At 54.3% G+C, this 23,759-nt stretch overlaps 1 long non-coding RNA gene across 1 annotated transcript; it reads left to right on the forward strand.

Moving 5' to 3' along the window:
* Positions 1-11,415: 11,415 nt before the first annotated feature.
* On the forward strand, positions 11,416-15,969 carry LOC131508444 (uncharacterized). Its single transcript, XR_009260021.1, has 3 exons — positions 11,416-11,617; positions 11,926-11,961; positions 15,801-15,969. It is a non-coding gene; the product is annotated as an uncharacterized LOC131508444 (long non-coding RNA).
* Positions 15,970-23,759: the final 7,790 nt, after the last annotated feature.

Below are 23,759 nucleotides of genomic sequence, written 5' to 3' on the forward strand. Positions count from 1 at the left end.
AACACCCCTCTATGCCACCTAGACTGGTCCCTTGGTTCCCAATAGCACTCATCTAGCCGGGGACCATGGCTCGCAGCCCCCAGCCTGGTGCCATCGCTCGAACCTTGACCCCAGGCTCTGTCTGCGGTGCTCTTTCTCCATCCCGGGGTTGGCACTGCACAGTGGCTAATGCAGTGGACTCTGGAGTCAGATTGTCTGGGTTCATAACTCTCCCAGCCAGCCACCAGCCATGAGACCTTGGCTAGTCAGTTAGTTTCCCCGTGGTGCCCTTTCTCTACTTGGGTGACAGGGTGGGGACAAAGCACATTCCCCGGAAGATACGAGGCTGTGTGGCCCCAACCATCAGGGTTAAAGGAGGTAACGCCAGCAAAACAGAGCTTTGTGAGCGTTACCTGCTTCCAGCTACACCCAGGCCCGTCTACGCCTCCCACCCAGCCTCCCTGCTTCTGCGCCTGCCATTCTCTGCACAGCAGCGAGAGTAGCCATTAGCACGTTGCAAGTCAGATCTGTGTCTTGCGTGCTTAAAATCTTCCGAAGAAGCTTGTAATGCAGCTGAAATGCCTCGCCGTGTCCCGCGTTCTGGAGAATCCGGATGGGTAACGTACCACCCGAGCCTAGCTGCGGAACACGACCACCATGTTGTGATCCGGGGGTCTGTGCGTTAGGACTTGGGGCAGGCCCTGCGGGGAATGGCTCACTTCTGTTCCGTCAGGTGTGGCCTCAGCTGGGACTGTCAGCAGGAGTGCCTACACGTGGCTTCTCTGTGGGCCTTGGCCTTCCTCACAGCATGGTGGCTGGGTGCTGGGAGGGGGCTTCTGGAGAGGGAGGCAGGGGTCCAGCTGGAAGCTACAGATACAGTACCTTCACTGCACTCTGTTGGTGGAAGAAGGCACAGGCACACTCAGTGTCAGGCGGAGGGGACACATGGAGGATCAGCAGTGTCACACTGCAGCAGAACCTAGGGGACAGACAGTGGTGTGGCCACCTTTGGGAAATACAAGGCCGTCTAGCCCACACGTTCTGGCCCTGACCCACATGTCTGAGGCAGTTGCTCTCAGAATCTGAGTCCTTCTCTCCCTCTAGCGTTTTCTCTCTCCCTCACTTGTTCTCAGGTGACTACCTTCTTTTGACCCTTCAAATAATCTGAATGTGTGCTGCCTCAGGGCCTTTACACTTGTCGTGTTTGCCATCTCACATGGCTGGCTCCTTCCATGCCCCCAGTTCTTAGGTCCAATGTTACCTCCTTAGAGAGGCCTTCTTTGACCATCAGTTTAATCACTGCCCCTCTCTAAGAATGCTATAGAAAGGCACCATCAAGAGAAAGATCATGCAAGCCACATATTATTTTAACATTACCATAGTCACATTAAAGAATTAATTTAGGGGCGCCTGGGTGGCGCAGTCGGTTAAGCGTCCGACTTCAGCCAGGTCACGATCTCGCGGTCCGTGAGTTCGAGCCCCGCGTCAGGCTCTGGGCTGATGGCTCGGAGCCTGGAGCCTGTTTCCGATTCTGTGTCTCCCTCTCTCTCTGCCCCTCCCCCGTTCATGCTCTGTCTCTCTCTGTCCCAAAAATAAAAATAAAAAATGTTGAAAAAAAAAAAAAAAAAAAGAATTAATTTAAATGTATATATTTACCTACATATATCTTATGTAAATTTATCTTTGATGTATTTTATTTAGCTCAATATGTCCAAAATATTATGATTCAATATGTAACCAATATAGAAATATTAATGAGATATTCTTACATTCTTTTTATTGTGGTAAGCCTTAGAAATCCATTGTATAGTTCATACATTTTGCACATGTCACTTCAGAAGCTACATTTTCTCTGGAAGCACTTGCTTTGCACTTAGATTTGATCAAATGTACTGTTGAAAAGGGAGATTTACATACCCAAGTTGTTCAAAATATTTACCTGATGAAAGCATCTCTTTACAGATTTAAATAACTTAAAATCCAATAAAATGAAAAAACACTGGTCCTCAGTCTAACTGGTCACATCGCAAGCGGTCAATAGTCACGTTTAGCAGACACTGAACATTTCCATCATTACAGCAGGTTCTACGGGACTCTGCTGTTCTAGAACATTCCCTGTGCTCTCGTGTGTGCAGCACTCACTGCTGTCTGCGTTGATCTTCCTCTGTGTGTGCACTCGCGCATTGACCTCTTACTTCCTCCAGACTGTCAGCTCCACGTAGGCAGGCAGGACCTATGAGGTTTTGTTCCTGTCCAGAGAACCGTGCCTGGAACACGCGAGGTGCCAGACAGAGGTTGTGAAATGAACACGTGAAAACGAAACCCTGGCTGGGGCTACGTGTTCTCCACAAACCCTCAGCACAGCTTTGCTGTGACTCTTACAGAGAAGGAGGCTCAGAGAGGTTCAGCCACTTCCCAAGGCCGCACAGCTGGAGAGCGCCAGCTCAGCTGGAGGCTGGTGGGTCTGCCGAAGAACCTAGGTCTGCCTCCCCCAGGCCACGTGTCTTCACAGATGAAGGGGGCCGTGGCCCCTGCCCTGGGGAGCTGATGACCCATTGGGGCAGATGGACACGAACAGGATGGGGCGGGGGGGGGGGGAATGTTGTAGCGGGTGTGAGTGAAGCCTTGAGAGATGAACTCCATCCAAATATCAAGGGAAGCTTCATCAGAGAGAGGACAATTGTGCCGAGCTGTTGCATTACACACAACTCTTGTTTCAGGGACAGTAGCGACACTGAACTCACTCAAACTGGCCCAAGAACAAGCGGCATTTATGGGGTCCGTGGCAGAAGGGGAGTAGGTAGGCTTTAGGTGTGGCTGGGGAGTGGGGTCTCCAGGCCTTTCTCTCCATGCTTTGTGTTTTTAATTTTTTTTTAAACGTTTATTCATTTTTGAGAGAGACAGAGTGTGAGCAGGGGAGGGGCAGAGAGAGAGGGAGACCCAGAATCCAAAGCAGGCTCCAGGCTCCGAGCCGTCAGCACAGAGCCCGACGCGGCGCTCGAACCCACGAATTGTGAGATCGTGACCTGAGCCGAAGCCGGACACTTAGTCGGACTGAGCCACCCGGGCGCCCGTGTCTCTCCATCGTTCGGTCCTGCTTCCCTCCGTGTTGTCTAGTCCTGAGCAGCTCTCCCCACGCCGTGACGCATGACAAGTCAAAGAGAGAGAGTGCACGCACGTGCACAGCTGCCACAAACCCCGGAATTGCGTCTCGTTGGCATTTGGCTCCGCAGGGTCACATGCCCATCCCTGAATGACTAACTCAAGTCAAGAAAACACAGCGCCCTGAACAGCCAGGCTGAATCCCAGCTTGGAACTGGGCTTGAAGGCAGCTTGCAGACAGCTGCATGTCCTGGGAGTCGGGGGCTGTCATGAACACGGGACGGTCACTCTTCACGCCAGGCAGGCAGTGATCACGGTAGTGCCCTAGAGCCCTGGCAGCGGAGGGTGGGGGAAAGGGAGGTCTTTTCAGGCTGAGAGAGCGGTGGGAGGCAAGGTGGGTGCCCTGGGGGCTGGGGCAGATACCGAGTCTGATCATGGGGTGACGGTAGTCTGCCAACCGTAAAGTCCTCTGCAGTTAGGACACCCCTCCTGGGGGACGGGGGTGAGGGCCCTGGGCACCAGCAAATCTGGAGCTTGCCTGCTCCAAATTTGAGTTGGTCAGGACCCACCATCCTCCTGGCTGCAGAGGTGGGCATGCTGAGTGGGGAAGACTTAGCAGGAGTGGTGGTGGAGACCAAGGGCCTGCGGTCTGTCGATGGCATCTCGTCGGCCATTAGAATATGGCATGGAAGACATGACTGCCCCGTGATGGCGGAGGTTGAGACAGGCAGAGGGCGTGGGGTGCTGAGGGCCGTGCTGAAATCTGTGCCCCTGTGGCCCCCCAGGCCTGGACCGGTGCCCTAGCCTCCTGGGCCAGAGTGAACACCGAGGGGAGGCCCAGTGTTAAGTGCTCAGTGATGCAAATTACCTTCCTCTCCTTCTGCAGAGCCTGCCCCCCCCATTCCGCCCCAAGACGTGCCACTAGCTGTCTCCTGTAAAGGGGTATGAAAATCCCCCCTGCACAGAGTCATTCTGTGTGCATGCCCATGTGTGCGTGCACACCCGTGCGTGGGCCCTGTTCACTTTGGCTCGATGTCCCCCTGGCAGGGGGTGGGCGGTCTATGGCACAGTCTTAGAACGTGCACGGCACCGAGCCTGGCTTAGCGACGACATGACCAATGCCCAAGTCAGGGCACCGCTCTAAGCATGTGCCTTCCACTGGCTCACGCTGTCTCCACCGAGCCCAGGGAGCCAACCCCAGGGAAGACACCAGGCCCCGCCAGGGTCAGCCTCGGAGCCGCCCTCACCCAGGAAGAACAGCTCTGCCCCGGAGCTGGCCACCACCCCCACTGTCTCTTTCCTGGCGCCCCTCCCCACCTGCTTCGCTCCAGGCAGCGCTCTCCAGGGGCCTTTCTTCTCCACTGATCAATACGCCTAGAAATTCTCCTCTGATGGTTTCCCTAGCAACCAGCCCACAGGCAGCTGCCCTCGGTCAGCCTGCTTTCTGATCTGACACCCAGCTCCTCAAAGGCCCTGTCGGGCGTCTCCTGTGCCAGGCTGAGGGCTGTGGGGTGTGCTGTCCTCCCACGGTCAAATGGGTGAGGCCGATGTGGCTTCCTGGGGACCCCAGGACCTTGGGGTCAGGTAAACTTGCAGGAGGAGTCTACGTTCAAAGGCTGCAGGGGTGAAGAGGATGCTGACCCAGGTGGACCATCTGCTGCGGGCCGGAGCAGGGAGTTGGCTCCAGTAGGTGACCACCGGTGCCCCGGGCACTGGGCCATCAGGACAGGCTCCAGATTTGGCAGCCAGCCCTGGGGCGTGCCTGTCTTCTCTGCTGTAGAGGAGGGAATGGACTCAGGGAGGGGAGGAGGGGCTCTGCTGGGATGGGAGCCTCACTTTTTGTGAGTACAAAGTCCGTGTCCTCCCTAAAAGTCAGGGCTTGAGATGGGTGGGCTCCAGGGGGGTATCTGCGGGGCGGGCACCTACAGGCCCTCTGGTTTCTGAGGGCCTGTGGGCTGCAGGGGACACCATAGAAGGAACATGGGGCTGGAGTGGCTGAGGGGGGCAGTGATGGAGGGGGGGTGGACATTGCCGGGGTTTGGGGTGCTGGAAAGCTCTTGGAAGCCCCATAGCAGCACTCTCATGTCTGGGGTGCCATCCAGGCACCTGACTCTTGGGAGTGAGGGGAGACTACAGGTCAGTCACCCAAGGTGGAGACAGGAACGTGCCCCCAGGCTCCCTCCTTGCAAGACAAGTGGTCTTAGCTTCTGGGCCATGTCAGCTGGTGCCCTCAGTGTCACCCTCAGAGGCTGACTCCACCCCCAGGCTTGCCATCCTGCCTGCGTGAGGGCCTGGCCATCTCCCTGCATGGGACAGCTCTGGGGGCCGTTCCGACTCCAGGTCCCAAAAGGTCACCCCGGCTGTCCTTGTGCTGCAGGGACTGTGTTCCCCCCCGCCCCCCCCTCCCCCCCACTCCCCCCCGCCCCCCCCTGCTCCCCCCCGCCCCCCCCCCCCGCTCCACCCCCCCCACCCCCCCCACCCCTGCGAGCTCCTGCTTATTGATACTGTCTCTGGGATTTCTGCAGAACTGCTGGGACAGAGACCCTCTCTTTTACAGGCTCGTTCCCGAAGCTCTGATGGCGTCTTGACCCTGAGGGAAGAGGCTCCTTCCTTTGCCCAAAGTGGAGACAAACTCAGAGGGAAAGGGGTTACTTTGGCTCCCGGGTCTATGAGTTGGTCTGTTCTCTCATTAGCCTGAGGCTGGCATTCTGTCACCGGGAAGCAGGATGTCCAACTGAGGGACCCCCAGACTTGTCTTGTCACTCACGGGTGAGTTCAGGCTCTGCCTGGGTGCTGGGGCCCCCGCTGCTCCCCATGCCTGGCGTGCCTGCGCGGCCTCGCCGCGTCGAGTCAGGAGTTCAGGTATTTGGTACACTCATCGGAGACCCCACCAGGGGCCTTGATTGTCCTCTTTATGGTTCAAAGGCAGGCCTAACTGTCAAGGCCATTTGGACCTGGACCGCCAGTCTCTGCAGAGACCGGCCCCCTCCCCTGGCTGCCCCTTCCAGTGCGGGGTGCAGGGCTGAAGGCCACTCTTGGCCTTCACTGCGAAATTAAAGCCACAGGAGGACACTCATACCTCACATCCGCTTAGCAAAGATTAAAGCCCAGAGACTAAGCCCGGGTGAGTGCTGGTGCACACACACAGCGACACGTGCCACGATGGCTCGCCTTTCTGGGTGTTAATCTGCTAAGTGGATCAACACTGTAAGAATGTTTACACTTTGGGACCCAGAAAGTCCTCGTCGGGGGAATCAATCACAAGGCAGTAATTTCCCAATACCAAAAAAAAAAAAAAAAAAAAAAAAAGGCAGTGTATTCACTGCATCAGAGCCAGCCCACTTTTGGCTCTTGAGAGATGATTGTTAGATAGCCGGGAGAAATCGCTAGCCAACTGTTAAATTGCCGATGGCCTGACATCACCACAGTGGGAGTATTTACACCATGAAAATCGGCAAGCGCTACAAGCCAGAGCCTTTTTCCTTTTCTGGAGTGCTAGTCGCCCATCATGCCACTGGCCCACTGGGTGCAGTGTTCCCTAGCCCCGTGGTAAATGGGGCTCATCTTCCTGTCCCAGTAAGAACAATCTGAGGCATACGTTGTTAACTGAACAAAGCAAGCTGTGGGCTGCCGTTTGTGGGGAAGACGGAGGGAGCGCGGTCATGTCTGTGTTTACCTGCCCGTGGGATATCCTGGCAGAAACAGAAAGCTTGGGTACCAGTGGTTGCCTCGGAGACTGAGGAGAGGGGATCAAGGACAAGAGAGACACTCACTGTCTTCCGTGTACTCTATTAGAGTCTCTAAAGTATTTACCACATTCAAAGAGTTTTTTTAATTTAAAAGACAATTAAGGAAAGAAAAATCTTTAGCAATCGTGTTCATCTCAGGGCTGTTCATGAGTGCAAAAAAAATAAGAAGCAACATACGGGTCCAATTAAAGGGGACAGCTGAGGTAAAGCACAGTAATTCATGCGGGGGGCACTACACCATCCTTCCCAACGGATGCCTACGAATTATTATGACAGGGAGACTACTAATGAGAGTTTACCTAAAAAAAAAAAAAAAGCTGATTATATGATTATATATCCAGTTGTATCTCGACTGTAAAAATTAACAAAACAGAAAACAGGTGGGAAATATGCCAAACCGTGGACAATGTGTTTTCGTTGGTGTTATTTTGGGCAATTAACATTTTCTTTGTTTTTTTTTTTCTCTCTGTTTTTCAAATTTGCTGTGTTGAATGTGAATTACTTTTATAATCCACCCCCCAGGTCTTTATTTTATTAAGAGAGCTTAAGCCAGGCCAATTTGATGTCCCGGGATCTGGGTTGGTCATACCAGCCTGGGTGGCGTTGGGTATGTGGCTTCTGGAAGCCTCTGACCCCTCTGCCCCATGCTGGCCCTGGTGGTGGCCTTGGACCCACCTCTCTGCTCCCAGCTTGCCGCTGAGGCATGGGCTCCTTCTCTAGCTCCACCGCTGTGCCCTGAGGCCTGGAGCTGCGGGGTGGGGACGATGACAGGCTTCCCTCCCCTGTCACATTGTTGCGACGGTTAAACACTATGATGCGGGTTGAGAAACAAATGTTAATTATTATTATTATTATTATTTTTGAGAGAGAGAGAGAGAGCGAGAGGTCGTGAGTGAGGGGCAGAGGGAGGGAGAGATAGAGAGAGAAGCGGGGCTCATCCAAAGTGGGGCTCGTGTTTTTACCCAGAGCAGGGCTTGTGCTCACCTGATGTGGGACTTGAACTCACGAACAGCGAGATTGTGACCTGAGCCGAAGTCAGATGCTTAGCAACGGAGCCACCCAGGCGCCCAATGTTAATTTTTGTAAAGTCAGATTGAATCTGGCCTGGGAAAAGGTGGATGGGAAGTCCACTTCAGTCATTCCGGGGGGCTCCCCCTTCTCTGGTGGAGTAGGGGTCCCAGGAGGAATTGGGAGGGTCTCAGGAGTAGCCCAGGGGAATGTGGTGGGGGCTTTGCTGCTTCTCTGTGCTCAAGCCCATCGTCTCCTTTCAGACCAGGCATCTCTAATGGGGATTCAGCAGGTAGTCATTCCCCAAAGCATGTGTTATACACACATACACACACACACACACACACACACACAGGCGCGGGCAAAAGGCTGTTTCTGTGCCTGAGCTGCTTGTTCTGAGTCCTGAGAGCTGCTAGCTACTCAGTGAAAGGTGCCTGTCTCTGGGAGCTGGGATTCCGAGCAATTGACTTCAGTGTTTTGTGCCTTTGCTTCTTCATCCGCAAAAGGGGGCTATTGACGGCACTTACCCATTTAAGTGAGGCACCAAGCTCAGGGCTGTGCCAGTGTGGTTGGTCACTATGGCTGTGTGCTGGGGCTGCAGCACAGCCCCCTGGGACTGTCACCTGATGGGGGATGGGCCCCTCGAATGCAGGGGTCTCCTCCCTCCACTGGGGTCATTATCCTTGGTTCAGCCTCTGAGCCTCACATGCCGGGATGGTCATCCTTGAGTCCTAGACTGTGAACTGGTGACTGGACACCATTGTCTCTACCTTACCCCCCGACCCTCATGTTTTGTTGTTCTGTAATTTGGGGCTAACATTTAGACATCTGTGTATTTCACACGAGTCCTAATTTCTGGCTTCCTTTGAGCCACGGGAGCAGTGGCGCAGGGCCCGGCACCTGGGACGCCAGCTAAGGTGTAGGGGGGCTGGCCCTGTGGGCGTGGGACCTGCAGTCCTTAACCTCTGAACACAGAGGGCTCTCGATGCTTCTGTGAGCAGTGGGGTGCCCAGAACTGAGGAGGGAGGTGCAGACACCTCACGTGGTCCTCGTCTCTCCTGAGCCCTGGGGTCCCTGGGGAAGCCACCCTGCCCCCACTCCAGGTGCCCAGGTGGCTCAAGACATGGCTGGTTCCTTTCCTCCTGCTTTCCCTGAGCACATCGAGGCCCTGGGGAAGGCGTGGCCTCTAAACTCACTCCCTTTCACCCTCTCAGTGTCTTGTTGGTCCTTGTGAGTCCTGGGCGGGTGTAGATCTGTGTGCTGAGCAGGGGCGGTGACATCAAGGGGCTGCCTCTGCTAGTGGCCCCGGCGCCAGGCAGAACACTGACCTCCAGGTGATGGAGCAGGTGATGGAGGTCCGGGGGAGCTCCGAGCGCCCTGCCGAAGCCCCAGGCGGCTGCCCCTTCCTCCTGGCCTTCGTCCTGGCCCAGAGGCGACAGGCTAAGCCCCTTTCCCCTTGAACCTATGTCCCCTTCCCTCTGGCTGCCAACACCCTCTGCCCACAGCACCAGCGGCCTCTTGCAGCCGACACCCTGCCTCCTTGTTTCTATGTGGTCCGTCCACACGTCCACACATTGCCACCACTCTGCGTGTTAGTGGCGTCATTTATATTGATTAGTGACACCCCAGAAGCCCGTGAGTGTCTGTCTCTCTCTCAAGTCTTCTCTGTGCCTCTGGAGTTCCGGCTAGCTCCATCCGTGATGGACGTTAGCTTCTGCCAAGGCCCGAGGGCAGTGTTTGACCCCAGTGGCTAGCCCCGTGGTCCGCTGGGGCCTCTGACTCATTCTCCCGGTGGCCTACTCTGTGCCAAGCTCCAGGCTGGGCTGGGGACGTTGAGGTGGACACAAGTCTCCGTCCCCGCCCTCCAGGAATGCCTGAGCCGGTGCGGTGGGTCGGGACACACACAAGTGCACACAGCCTGTTAGAACCCAGGGTGGAAGGTGGTCCCTGCTGTGACCTGACCCAGCCTGCGGGCCAAGAGGGCTTCCTGGATGAGGAGAGTCTTGAAAGATGTGCCTGAGGGGCAGAGCTCCAGGCAGCCGGGGCTAGGGGCCACGCAGGTGATGAGTTTGGGGCAGCAGGGGGAAGCAGGAAGGGAGGGAGGGGCTGGGGGTGGTGAGGGAGTAAAGAGGCATGGCTGGGCAGCACTTTGCGCCCAGGCAGCTCCTCTTTCAAGGTGAAGGCCAGGGGCGGGGGCGGGGCTACCGTCTCAGCCCCAGCACTCCAGCCACGTGGCCTTGGGCGTGTCACATTCTTCTCTGAGCCTCAGCTTCCTCATCTGTGAGATGGGGCCAGTGAGCGCTTGAGTCAGGGGCTGTCTATGCAGGGACCACCACAGGAGTTCCCAGAAGGCTTTAATTAAAGCCACAAGCAGGTTGAGTCTGGTCCCGTGCGCTGGGGGGCATAGCGACGCGACACGGGCACAGATCCCTGTCTGGTCTGCTCTCCTTGGTGCCCCCCACCCCCTGCCGTTCCCAGAGTCTGGATCTGAATGCCAGAAGGGCACATGGGGCCTGTGCTCCGTAACGACTGGCCCCAGCTGGAGAGTTTGAACCTGGGGCGACTCATCTGGAGGCTTCTTCAGGCACATGTCGTGCGGGGGAAGACTTGGGCTGCCTGTGTGGCTGCTTCACGTGGCCTGGAGTCCCTCACCGCACGGTGGCCTAGGTGGTTGGACCATTACGTAGAGCCTCAGTGCTCTGTAAGCAAGGGCTCCAGCGTTTCCTGACCGTGAGTCCGAAGCTGTGCTGCACTCTATTGGTTGAGTCAGTCCCAAGCCCGTCTAGCATAGGGGCATAGAGCCCGCCTCTCATTGGCAGCAGGGCTAAGGAGTCTGCAGACATGTCTGAGGGGCACTTTGTGTCAACCCAACATTATGTGCTTTCTAGGATTATTGGCAGAACTCCCTGCCCAGAAACTTCTCAAGTGGATGCCTGACATTCCACCATTAGAGCTTCATTTCTTTTACTTGAGGGTTCGATCCCCATTAAAAACATTATATCCCAGTAAAAGTCTCACCTTCAGCCATCTTAGTCATGATGGCTTCAGATCCTCCCGGTGACAGGTCTTGCATAAACCCCCAACAGATCCCAACATCTTCAGGATGAAAGCCCGGCTCTCAAGCCCGCTCATCTCTCCTGCACCTTCTTCTTTCATCTTCACTCCTCGCCCTGTGCCCTCTCCACTGCCAGGACTTTGATCCCGTCTCTTTCTCTGCCTGGGAAACCTCTCCTGAGATGGGCAGGCCCAGTTCTTCCTCTTTCGGCCATTTTTCTCATTCCTCATCTTGGTCCCTATCCATCACGGGCCCTCAAAGTGTGTGCTCTCTGGGGGCAGAGTGCCTGGTATCTGAGCCAAAGTAATTTGTAAGAACCCACTGGGCACTTGGTGCTGGCCTAGCCAGGGCTTTCGGCCAGAATACCACCTGCCACTTCTCCTCCTCCATATGGCCTGGGCTTCCTTGTGACAAGGTGGCCAGGTTCCAAGGGTGAGTGTCCGAGAGAGAGAGAGAGAGAGAGAGAGGCAGAGGGTGCCAGGTGGAAGCCATATAAGCCACGTTGCCTTCTAGGACCTAGTTTTGGGAGACACACACAGAGTCCCTCCTGTCGTACTCCGTGGTTTGCCTGTTCTGGTCGTTGCACGTCGATGGCGTGTTGTAAGATGGGCTATGTTGATGTGACCATCTGCTACAATAATGTTACCTTCCCCATAGGGCTGTTGTGAGGAGCTAATTAATTAGGCGATCCTTGCAAGGAACTTCAACCAGTGCCTGAGAAGCTGTAAGTACCTAAAAATGGTCACTATTGTTAGTAAGTGCTGGAAGAATTGATGCCTGGCAGTGTTTGAGCTTATTAAGGGAGACTTTACGTCATCTTGGGGAGGGATGGTCATGGGAGATTTTCTAAAGGAGGTAACATTTTAGCAGGGATCTGAGGCAAAGTGTCAGGAGAAAGAGTTCCAGGCAGAGGATAGCATGTACAAAGGCCCTGAGGCCTGTGTGTGTGTGTGTGTGTGTGTGTGTGTAGAATGAACTGAAAAGAAATCTGTGCTCGAGGACTGTTTTGGTTTTGTTTTTGTTTTTTTCCAGGACAAAATGAGGATATGAATTCTTGTCTCATTTCAGGTGAGGAGGACCAGAGTATGGTTTTGGCTGCAGCAGAGGCCTGAGGCAGGCCAGGGAGTTGGTGCAGGGAGCAGTGAGGGGAATCTCAGTGCATCTGCTCCTGCTGGGCCAGGGGGGCACAGGTGGAGGGCCAGGCCCTCTAAGCACAGCCTCTGACCCAAGGGGCCTACCCAGCACTACAGTCACCACCCACCCTGAATGCCCAAGCCTGAGTCTGAAGAGTGGGTCCCCTCCCTCCCAACGGAACAGATCCTAGCCTTCACTCCAGAACAATCACCTGCCACCCTAAGTCTGAGGGTAAGCTTTTGGCTTGGCCTTCACGTTAAGTCTGAACTCCTGCCAGACCCCAGGACCTTTGCATCTCCACTTTCTACCCCAGAAATGGCTGGCCAAGTGCTGAGGCTGGAGTTGGCCCTTTTTGTTCCCCTGGGGGCTGGGGCACAGTGGCTCTGCCCTGCCCTGGGTGGGAGTGGGTGACACCGAGCTTCCCCACTCCCTGTCCCTCACGCTACTGCCCAATTCAGTGGGAGGGAAGGTTACCTCCTAGAGCTGCTGTGTGGCTCTCTTTGTCTCAAAGAGCCTTGAGAGACGGCAGGAGAGAGATTTAATTGCAGCCTGCCTGGGAACCTTTAAAGCATTGACCTCTCTGGCCACACCCCAAGGTTGGCACGCTTTAATTAAAAACAAAGTGCTGCTCGGAGGAGCCCTGCCAAGCCTGGTGAGCCTGGTTCACCTGGGCTGCCTCCCACGGCCACCACGGGATGGCCAGCTGACCCTCCTCAGGGGGGTGCTGGGTTTGTGCCTTCACGGAGGGTGGCAGTTTGGATCACAGTTGCTGGGTTGTAATTTTCTGATCCGTTGGCTGCAGCGAGAACAAAATCAGTGTTCTGGACTTGCCCTCTTTTGAAACCCACCTCCTTGTGGATTCTCCAACTCCTTTTCCCAGTTGGCATGCCTCTGAGCCATGCTGGTCTGTGCTGGGGTAGCTCTGTGGCTGTGCCACGAGGCTGTGGCCAAAACAATGACAGAGGCCAGTGCTGGTGGCCCACCCCAGGTCCTTCTTCCTAAAACCAGAGCCTTTATCTGCTGGGGCAGCACAGCGTGAAGGCTGAGGTCAGACCCTGAGCCTGTGGCTTCCTGACTGTGTGACCTAGGGAAAGTCATTCAACCTCCCTGAGCCTGGCTCCTCACCTGGGCAGTGGCGAGAGGCACCGAAACCTCTCGAGAAGAGTGCCTGAGGGAACAAAGTGTCATGTGTGGATTTGGCTCATGTCCTTCTGCCTGGACCTGGGGCTGGGATGCCTGGTCCTGCACACACACACGCTGACTGCTTACTGCTACAAGCACCCGCGTCTCCCTCCTGAGGTCCCTCTCCCCAGACGAGCTTAGCAGCCTGGAAGTTCATGGATTCTGTGCCCCTGGAGCAACCTTCAGTCCACAAAGGCCAGGAGCTGGTAGATGGATACTCCCAGCTTCCCCATCCTGCAGCCCGGTGGAGGGCCATGTTTTTCTCCGTAAATTTGTTTACATGATTTCTATTTTACCTTGCGTAGTTCTTTGTGTCCTTGGGTTTATCTCAATGAAGATATACTGTCTACTTATTGTTTTTCCAAAAATTTTAATTGTGGTAAAAATATACACCACATAAAATTACCGTCTTAACCATTTTTAAGGGTGCGGTCAAGTGCGTTCACTGTTGTGCAACCGATCTCCAGAACGTTCTTCATCTTGCATCTCGTCCCCGTAAACACGGACTCCCCCATCCTCTTCCTCTTCCAGTCCCCCCACACCCACCATCCTACTTTCTGTCTCTAGGAATCTGACCACTGTGGGGACCTCGTGTAAGTGGGATCACACGGTCTTTCCTTTTGTGACTGGCTTATTTCGCTAAGCACAATGTCCCCAAGGTTCATCCATGTTGTAACGTGTGTCAGAATTTCTTTCTTTTCTAAGGTATTGTATGAATAGACCACGTTTTCTTCACCCATTGATCCCTCCACGGATACTGGTTTTTGTGAATAATGCTACTTTGGGCTATTGTAAATAATTTGCTATGAACACGAGTGTACAAATATCTGAGTTCCAGCTTCCAATTTTTCTCAGTCTACACTCAGAAGTAGGATTGCTGGGTCATATGGTATTTTTACATTCAAGTTTTTGAGGGATCACTATACTAGTTAGGTTTTTAAAATTTTTTAATTTAAATTTTAGTTATTTCACACACGTGCAATTTTGGTTTCAGTAGAATTCAGTGATTTATCACTTACATTCAACACCCAGTGTTCGTCACAACAAGTGCCCTCCTTAGTATCCATTGCCCATCTAGCCCATGCACTAAGCTATTTAGTTTGGATTTGGATTTACCTACTGATCAGCTTCTAGAATAAAACCTGTATCTTTTCAGGGCTGTTTGGATTGTGACAGAACATGCAAGCTAGCTCTAACAAAAATGAAAACTTATTGGCTTATGTAACAAGAAGTACAGGATGATTTTGGCTTCAGGCATGGCTGGATCCAGGTGCTCAAATGATGTCTCTCCACCTCTTGGCTCTGCTTTCTTCTGTGTTCAATTCGTTCTCAGGCAGGCTTTCCCCAGGTAGTAGCCAAGAGAACCACTGGTAACTTCAGGGTGACAGCCTTCCACAAGAGGGAAGGTGTCTCATTCTTAATAGTTGCCGTAAGGTCCTAAAGAGGGTTCCCAGTGAGCTAAGTGTGAAAATCCTCAGCTGGTCACTGTGGTCAGGAGTATGGGACAGTCTGACTGAACAGGCGTGGATGGGTCAGGAAGTGGGGCTGGGTCAATTCTACTTGGGCCACGAGCACCGAGAGTGGGCACCCCAAGCAGGTGTACACGGCTGGCAAGAGGCTGGTGCTGCCCTCTTTGGCTGCTTTGCTGGGGTTCCTGCCTTGCCACGCAGCCTTCGCCTTTTCCGGGTTTCCTGCTCCTGAGTTCATAGTCACCTGTCCACCTGACCCCTCCCATCGGGGCAGCTCCTCCCCTGTTGTCAAGATTCTGGGAACTGAGGGAGGCCACTGGCAGTAGGGAACGTGGGTTTGGCGGGTGACTGAGCTGCTGGGGAGGGGGACTGGCCAGAGCAGGTGTGGGGAGTTAGCGTCACCTGGCAGGAGGGGACGAGCGCAGGGCCAAGCATTGGCAAACCAGGTGGCGGACCCTAGCTGGCAGCTAAGGGTAGTGGAGTCTGGAAGGGGTCTGTGGAGACTCTGGAGAGCGTCCAGGGCCAGCTCTCAAGGGTGGGGCTGTGGGGCCATTTAAGAGGACCCATGTTGGACTCTGGGGTCATAGAGATGCCCAGAGATACACAGACACCTTGAGGGGCTGCACTGAGCTGCGGAAGACAGATAATTAGGCAGGCAACTTGAGTGACTCTGTGGAGAGAAAAAGTGATCCCTAAAAGAGTACTGAAAGCACTCTGGGGACAGAGGCTGGCAGAGCAGATGACTTTGACTCCCTCACGATCAGATCTGAGATTCCCTAAGATGTGGGGTGGGGCTGAGGCTCTCAGGGAAGACTGGCCTCCCAGGGTCTGGCCGGTGCAAGCCCGAGATGAGAAGGCAGCGTTATCCCCATCCCCCTGCCTCCCACCTCCACTAGGCACCGGATGCCTGGGTGGGCCCAGGTGGGCAGACCACCTAGCTGAGGCCCCAGCACACCCGCAGAGGAAGGGCAGACGCTTGTGTTTTATAATCAGAGTGAATTAGAAGCCATATTGCACTGAGAATTCTCCGTGTCCAATGTTGCATACTCTCTCGAGATCATTGGAGGCCCCCTGGTGTGTCAGAAGCCAGGGCTGGGTAAGGATGTCATGTTCTCTTTCAAGGTCGCCAAAAGGAGTTCCTGACTCGCCGGCCCCTCCAGCCCTCAGCTTTGTTTTCTTTCTCACCCACCAGCACACCTTTCCTTCTCTCTCGGCTCTCCGGTGAGTTGCTAAGCTGCAAAAGGAGATCGCGAATTCAGTACACTGTGGCTCAGTGGGGATAACAGCTTGATGCACGAGCACCTCACCGACACACTGACGTGCACACCCACACACGCACGCACTGGGTTTAATACTGGATGAGGCCTGAATTCGGGACTTACAAACTCAGTTGCCTGCAGGGGCCAGGAGGTGACACAGACAAAGGATGTGGGGGGGGGGGGGAGACTATAGGGGATGGTGGAGACTGTGGTCAACCCCAGACCACCTGGGGGAAATCCGTGCTCATTCCCAGGCAACCGTTGCCATGCAAGAATGCTACCCCAGGGGGATAAATCTTTGGATATTTCAAAAGAACTCAATGATTCTGATTTTTAGATGCTGGCAACTGGTTCACATTTTTATGAGACGCGAGGTGGGTCTGCAGGCTGGATTTGTGCAGGGGGCACCCTTCATCTAAGAAAGGGACCTGTGTGGGTGGTAAAAATAATGATGGGGGGAGGGGAGGGGACGGCAACATTTTAGCATCTGGCAGTTATTTATTAAGTGCATAGAGGCAGGGGGATGCAGAGATAAACTAGACAAATCCAGGGCTCGTGTTGTAGCAGGGAGCGTGCCGTGACACAAATAACCACGCCAATCATTATTAACAACAGGTTACAGGTACGACGCTTGGTGGGGCCAGGCACGGTGCTGGGAGATGTCTCGCCCTGGTTTCGTTAACCCTCCAGGGGCCCTGCCGTCCCCACTGGGTGAGCTGACACCTGCTGATAGACTTTCCTGGTGACTGTGACAGGAAGGGAGAGTGTGGATGGTGCCCTAATCTGTCTCCACGGTGGCTCCAGAACTCTACACACGGACCCTCAGGGCTGGGTGGGCTTCCGACTTCCATAAAAGCTGCAGCTCGGCCCTGTGGTGGGGATACAACCCCTGCAGCTCGAGCCTCATTGAACAGACGCTCCTTATGGCCTTCGTTCTGAACATGTTCATTGACGTACACCATGGAGCAAAACTGAAAGAAATATAAATCCAGCGTACCCACTGGGTGCCTGTTTCCCTGAGCCCTGACTGCTTTTGTCACTGACGTCCTCAGCACTCTCGGTAACCACGTTTTTATATGAGCCGCCACGCTGGCCATGGTGGGTGCCGTGACGGGTCGTTGGCCTGAGCCTGGCCAATCAGAGAGCTGCCCTGGGAGATTTTTTCAGCTGGAACTGGACAGGAGTGGCAGAAGCTGCCACTGGCCGAGCTTCTCCCATTGTGGAAGGAGCTGGCTGGTGGTGAGGGAGGAGGGACCCACCAGTCAGAGGGGCACCCAGATGGGGACAGGCGGGGGCACCCCGGTGGCAGGGGGGCCTGGTTCCTGATGTTTTCCCATGCCTCTTTTCATGAGATACCTGCGTCTTTCCAATAACTGTCTTTAAAAATTTTTTTAAAAATTTATTTTTTAGTTATTTTAAAATTTAATTTTAAAAATTGTGGGGCGCCTGGGTGGCGCAGTCGGTTAAGCGTCCGACTTCAGCCAGGTCACGATCTCGCGGTCCGTGAGTTCGAGCCCCGCGTCAGGCTCTGTGCTGACAGCTCAGAGCCTGGAGCCTGTTTCCGATTCTGTGTCTCCCTCTCTCTCTCTGCCCCTCCCCCGTTCATGCTCTGTCTCTCTCTGTCCCAAAAATAAAAAAAAAAAAAACGTTGGAAAATAAAAATTGTGATAAAAAACATACGACACAAAATTGAACATTTTAACCATGAAAAATTTTTTTTAATGTTTTTATTGATTTTTGAGAGAGAGAGAGAGAGAGAGAGAGCAAGCAGGGGAGGGGCAGACAGCAAGGGAGACACAGAATCCAAAGCAGGCTCCAGGCTCTGAGCTGTCAGCACAGAGCCTGACGCGGGGCTCCAACCCATGAACTGTGAGATCATGACCTGAGCTGGAGTCAGACACTTAACTGACTGAGCCACCCAGGCGCCCCGACATCTTAACTATTTTTAAGTGTCTAGTTCAGTGGCATTACTTACATTCAAGTTGCTGTGCAGCCGCCCCACCATCCATTCACAGAACCCTTCATCCTCCCAAACGGAAACTCTGTCCCCCTGAAGCACAAACTCCCCCTCCCCTTCCCCAGCCCCTGGCACCCCCATCCCACTTTCTGTCGCTGGGCATCTTACGACTCTACAGACCTTGTGTACGTGGGATCACACAGCGTTTGCCGGTGCTCATTTCGCTTAACACAATGTCCTCGACTTAACGACCACATTTTGCCCCAGCAAGTTCAAGTGGGGATTTTGTTGTTTGCAACCAGAATGACACTGATGACTCATGCAGTCACTGTGACTTTTTTCCCTAACAACCCAATTCAAACTGTAACATAGAGCATTGTTGACAGAGATACAAGCACCTGTGTATAAGCTCAGTGCCTTTTCTCCACTAAGTCCAGCCGGTTCAGTCACTGCCTGATGGGGATGTTGACTTTTCTGCCATTTTCTTCTTATCTGGGTCGTCGCCAGTCCCATCTCGCACATGGCCTCACTGCCTACGGTACCGAGCCGTGCTCTGCTCTGGGCTGCCCGCCCTGGCCAGATGCGCGGCGGGGTGGGGGGCCTGAAGTGTCCGACATGGCCTCGAGTCTGACGCTGCTTGTGATTTCTTCCTGCAGGTGCAGCCCGACCATGCTGGAACCATTCTCAGGCGGGTTTCAGCTTTTGCTCCGGGCCCTTGGCATTTCTCAACATCCAAATCCCTGTAGATCTCCATAACCTTCATGGTTTTTACCACCTGGCTTTCTGCCGACACAGGGTTTCTAGTGCTGGTGGGTCAAGTACTTAACCATGCGGGCAGCTGTCCCGGTGACCACTGCCCGCACTGGGGCAGGCCGCCCCCTGCATTTGCCTGTCCTGAGTCCCCTTGTCTATGTGAGCCTCATCCCCAGCTGGCCCTCCCTAAGTAGGAAGCAGAAGCCAGCGTTCAAGGGACTTGGATACGCCTGCAGTCCAGGATGTGCTCAGACAACACCCCGGGGCCAAGGTCACGTTTGGATACCGTGTAGGTACGGGGCGGTGGTGGGCAGGGGGGCGGTCAAGGCAGGGGCTCAGTGGGGCCAGCTGGTGCAGGGAGCTAGTAGGGGTGGGTGATGAGGTGGCATGGAGGGTTGCTGACAATTCAGAGCAGCACTCCCCCCCCCCACCTCAGGAGAATGGCCTGAGGCAAATGACAGCTGCTGATTGGGAAGTTATGCCACATTTTCCCCCTACTCAGCAGCCCCCTGGCCAACGACTGACCACCATGGGGTGCAGAGGGCCAGCCCTAAGGGCAGGAGGAGCTCTGAGCTATGGTTCTGCCCTTGAGCTCTGCTGGGATCCGGCTCCTGCTGAGACCATGTGCTCACCTGCTTCTTGCCTGTCTGCCCTGCATCCCTCCCTTCCTTTCTGCGGACAGCCCTCCTTGAAAGTTATGTCCCCTGGTTCCTTCTCAGCCTCTGCTTCTAGGAAACCATGGATGGGGTTGAGCTGGGAAGGGAGAAGGCAGTAAACAGGAGGCCGAGTTAGCAGTGCGTCTGAGAGGGGCTGGGAAGGGGAAGGGGCTGGTGTCCTGGTGAGGCCAACTGGGTAGGGAGAGCCGGTGAGGTTTTCCGCAGAGAGGGGTGGCCAGGGGCTGCAAGCCCCTTCTCCTGGCCCCCAGGCCCTGGGTTGACACTCAGCAGTTTGGGGTACCGTTACCGTGTGCACCCTCAGGTACCCGGACAGGTTAGGTGGATGCTATGGAACATCTTCCATTTTAACAGCGGTGCGTTCACGTTCATAGATTTTAGCAATCGATGACCCACATGCCGAAGTAGGATTTCAGGGCTATTGTTCCGCAGGGAGTATTGAGGTCACGCTAAAGAGAAAACGGTTGATGTCGCTTGTGAAAGGTGGTAAGGCAGACTTTACCCGGGATCATCGAGATAGGTGTGGGGACCACACCCGCCATCAGGGTTTGCAGTTGGGGGAGACTGGGCACAACTCTGGACACAGCACAGGCCAGTGGGGATTCACAGGCAGGGAGCATGTTGGGCGGTGGATGGAAAATGAGGAAGGGGAAGTGAGGATTCTTGCTGGAGTCAGGCTAGGGTGCCAGACAGCGCCTGGGGCAGGGGTGGGGCTGGAAGAGGAAACCGAGCAGATATTGAGAGAGGGGGGGAGTGAGGAAGGGGTCAGGTGAAACTGACTCAGGGTTTTTGCTAAAATGGAATTTTATAGGGAAGCGCCAAGGTAGGCCTACACGAGGGCTCACGATCCTGACTCTTGGGCCCAGCAGAGTTGTGGTCAGTGCCCAAGACAGCAACAAGGAGCAACGCCAGTGGCAGGTGACCATGGCATGCATCTGTGGGACAGAAGCTTGGGGAACACGGGTAAAGGGGAAGGTTTGGGGTGAGGAGGCTGGATTCAAGGCCTGGGTCTGGAACACCCCTGCTACCTGAGCAGGCGAACTTGTATCCTCTGTCTGGTCTGCACAGACAAAGGGGCTGGCCTGATCCTGTGTCCTGTGAGGACTTGCTGGTCCTGGGGCTCTGGTGGCCAATTTGTGATTCCTAATCCTTGTCCTGCGCATCAGGCAGTGAGTGGCCCAGGGCTCAGCATTGCAGAGGGGTAGGGGGAGGTCCCCTCCGCCTGTAGACAGGCTCCAGTCCTGAAGCCTGAGCTTGCCTGCTGGACCCTGGCTCCCAGGCCAGGAGCGACCCCAGTGTCGGCCGGGCACCTCACTCTCTTGACAGGGCTGTTCAGAAACAAAAGACCGGGAGGTAGCCCAGATTCTTGGTCACTTCCACAGCTGCTCCCGGCCCCTGAGGAAGTCACCAAAAACCAAATGGCGTCCACCTAATTCCAAGTGTTCAGAGGAAAGACGTTGGCTCCTTTAAGAAAAAGGAATAGCGCCAGTCAGCAGAAAGCTGGTTTTGGAAGCCAGAGCCCAGGTAGTAAAGCAGCTCAATTGTATGCAAATGTATGTACCTGTGGGGAGGGGGATGGGCGATGCCTGAGGAAACCCGGGGAGAAAGCTGCTGATCAAAGGCGGCGCTGGATCCCAGCTTCTCAGAACCCAGAGTCTTACAGCCTTAGAATAATTAGTGCTTACTCTCAAGAAGCCTAAGAAGAGCGGCGGAAAGGGAGGACCTTGCAGTTCACTGAGCGCCCACTTTGTCCAAAGGGGACCGGGCTGCATGGAACGCATGCCCCCCCCCTCGCCAGCCCAGGGTCCCCTTTAGCAGTGGGCCCGCCCAGCACCTGCTGAGCTCAGGCGTTGGGCTCTGGGTCAGCCCCAGGCAAGTTCGGCAGCTGAACCTTTGACTTGCAGCCATTCCGCCGTGAGATGTCCTGTGAGTGTCCAGGCGGGCCGGGTTCAAAGACTTAATACAAGAAAAGAATGTAAACTGCCTTACGTTTTGGTATGGATTGCATATGGAAGTGATGGTATTTTATTTTATTTTATTTTATTTTATTTTATTTTATTTTTCTTCCTACTACTTAAAATTTTTTTTAAAAAATGATTACTTATTTTTGAGAGAGAGAGGGACACACAGAAGTGTGAGTGGAGGAGGGACACAGAGAGACGGAGACACAGCATCTGAAGCAGGCTCCAGCCTCCGAGCTGTCAGCACAGAGCCCGGCGCGGGGCTTGAACCCACGAACCGAACCGTGAGATCATGACCTGAGCTGAAGTCGATCGCTTAACTGACTGAGTCACCCAGGTGCCCCTGAGTGATGGTATTTTAGTTATGCAGTAAAATCAATTATATTCTGCAAATTAATATCACCTGTCTGCTTTTAAAAAATGTAGCTACTAGAAAATTGGAACTCATGCATGTGGCTGTCATATCTCTGAGGCTTGACTGAATGGTTGCCTTGGAGGAGAGATGATGAACTGACTTCTCCAGCGAGGTCAGGGCCCCTGTGGGACCGAGCTCTCTCTTGGGACCCTGTGCGGTTACAGTGCCCAACAGCTGTGGCTTGTCCCTCCTTGGCCGCGGGCTCTGGAGACCTACCTCCTCTCAAGATACACCTGCTCCCAGGATAGTGGTGACGCCCGTCCTCTGGGTTGTTGGGACGATTAAATGAGATTCCTGTTACCGACAAGGTAGGAAATAATGAGACAGAAATAGTGACAGGTGCAGCATTACTGGTGGTTGTGGCTCTGAAGGCCGTGGGGCGAGGTGACAGTTGACAGAAAAGTCCCCGTCAGATACGTGGTAACTGTCCAACGTCAGGGAAGGGAGGGGTCCTGTGCCTCCACGGCCCAGGGTCTTGGGTGAGCAGTCAGGTGCCACTTGTGGGAGAAAATGGGCTTGGCTCCATGGGAGGATTGGTGAGGGGCCTTTGAGGAAGTGACAGCTGGCCAGCCACGGTCCTTTCTGCAAGGAGCGCTGGCAGGCGAAAGCCCCATTTTATCTGACACACTCCCAGCTCTCGGTCATGCTCTGCGAGGAGGCAGAGCGTCAGTGGTTCTGAGCAGTGAAGGGACTGGACATGTGGGCATACGTGTGGGGATGGTGACCTTGGCTTTGTGTCATCGAGGGGGGGTGAAGGCGTTCCCAAGGCCGAGCCGGGCAGAAGCAAGCAGAATCTGGGGCCCTGGGCTTACCCTAGCCCCTGAGCCTTTCCCTGGTGCCTTTGGGCCTGGATTCCGGGCTCACACTTGCCCCTGCAACATGCACTTTTGCTCTTGTCTCCTTACGTTCCGCTTGCGCTGTTCTGTACATCACAGCGGGAAAGGCAAAAGGGGGGTGACCAGGGCCCTCATTCATCTTTTCATTTCAACGGGAAGCCCCATCTCACATGTCCATGGGGGCTGAGGTCCTGGGACATCCAGGAGCAGTGGGGCTGTGTTGAAATAGAGCGTGGGGCCTGTCCAAGGGGCAGCTGAGGACGATGCTTGTCACAGGGCAAGGTGGGCTTAGTTCTGCCAGGTCTTCCTATTTACTGAGAAGTTGGACATCTAGACTTTGGGGTAAAATCTCATTTCTTAATATTAGCAGTAGCTCAATGATAATGAGGAGGAGAAGGAGAAGGACAACAGCATTATGTGGGCCAGATAAAACAAACCTGTGAGTTGTGTCCCTCTACGACCTTTGGACCACCTCTGACCTCTTGAGTATCTGTTTTCAAGGTCCAACCTGTTCCTGGGACCCTGTATCCTAGCACAGGCCCTAAGGGATGAGTGGCAGGGGTTCTAGTCTGGTCTGGTCTGATCTGGGCTGGTCGGGTCTGGTCTAGTCTAGTCTCTTCTAGTCTGATTTAATCTTATCCCCATCCACTGATGATTTCCTCTGAGAGGAAACTCTGTCAGGCAATGAGTAACACAGAAGAGTCCAGCATTCTCTGCCCTCAACAAGTTCCCAGTCTGGCAGGCAGTGAAGACAGAATACAATTAAGATCTTCATGATGAAGCAAAATGCACTGTGTCATAGGAGAGGGATGACCCACATATTGGATTATGTTCTGTTTTTTCCTGTTTTGGACTGATTTTCCTTTCCTCTTGGGCACAGTTTCTTGTTTTTCCTGTAGAGAGTCACAGGCTCTCTACTCTCAGTTGTTGTGGCACAGTGGGGTTTTCTCCACCCTCCAAGTGTCCAAAAGGGGAACACATCACGTGGGCTTAGACAATCAGAACGTTCTACTCCCTTCCATTCCCATGGTGATGGGTTCAGGGTGGACATGTGACTTCAGCTAGGCTGACGAGATGCATTTCTGGAACATTTATTGGAGATATCAAGAAGAGAAGTTCTCTTTTTTTGGTAAGAATGTAGGATTGGGACAAGTCACATCTGCCACCACTTGGTATAGGGCTTACTTGAGAATGCGGCCAACTCAGAAAAGAGATTGTGACACTCT

This window comes from Neofelis nebulosa, chromosome 4 (assembly GCF_028018385.1).
Source record: "Neofelis nebulosa isolate mNeoNeb1 chromosome 4, mNeoNeb1.pri, whole genome shotgun sequence".
Classification (NCBI taxonomy): Eukaryota; Metazoa; Chordata; class Mammalia; order Carnivora; family Felidae; genus Neofelis; species Neofelis nebulosa.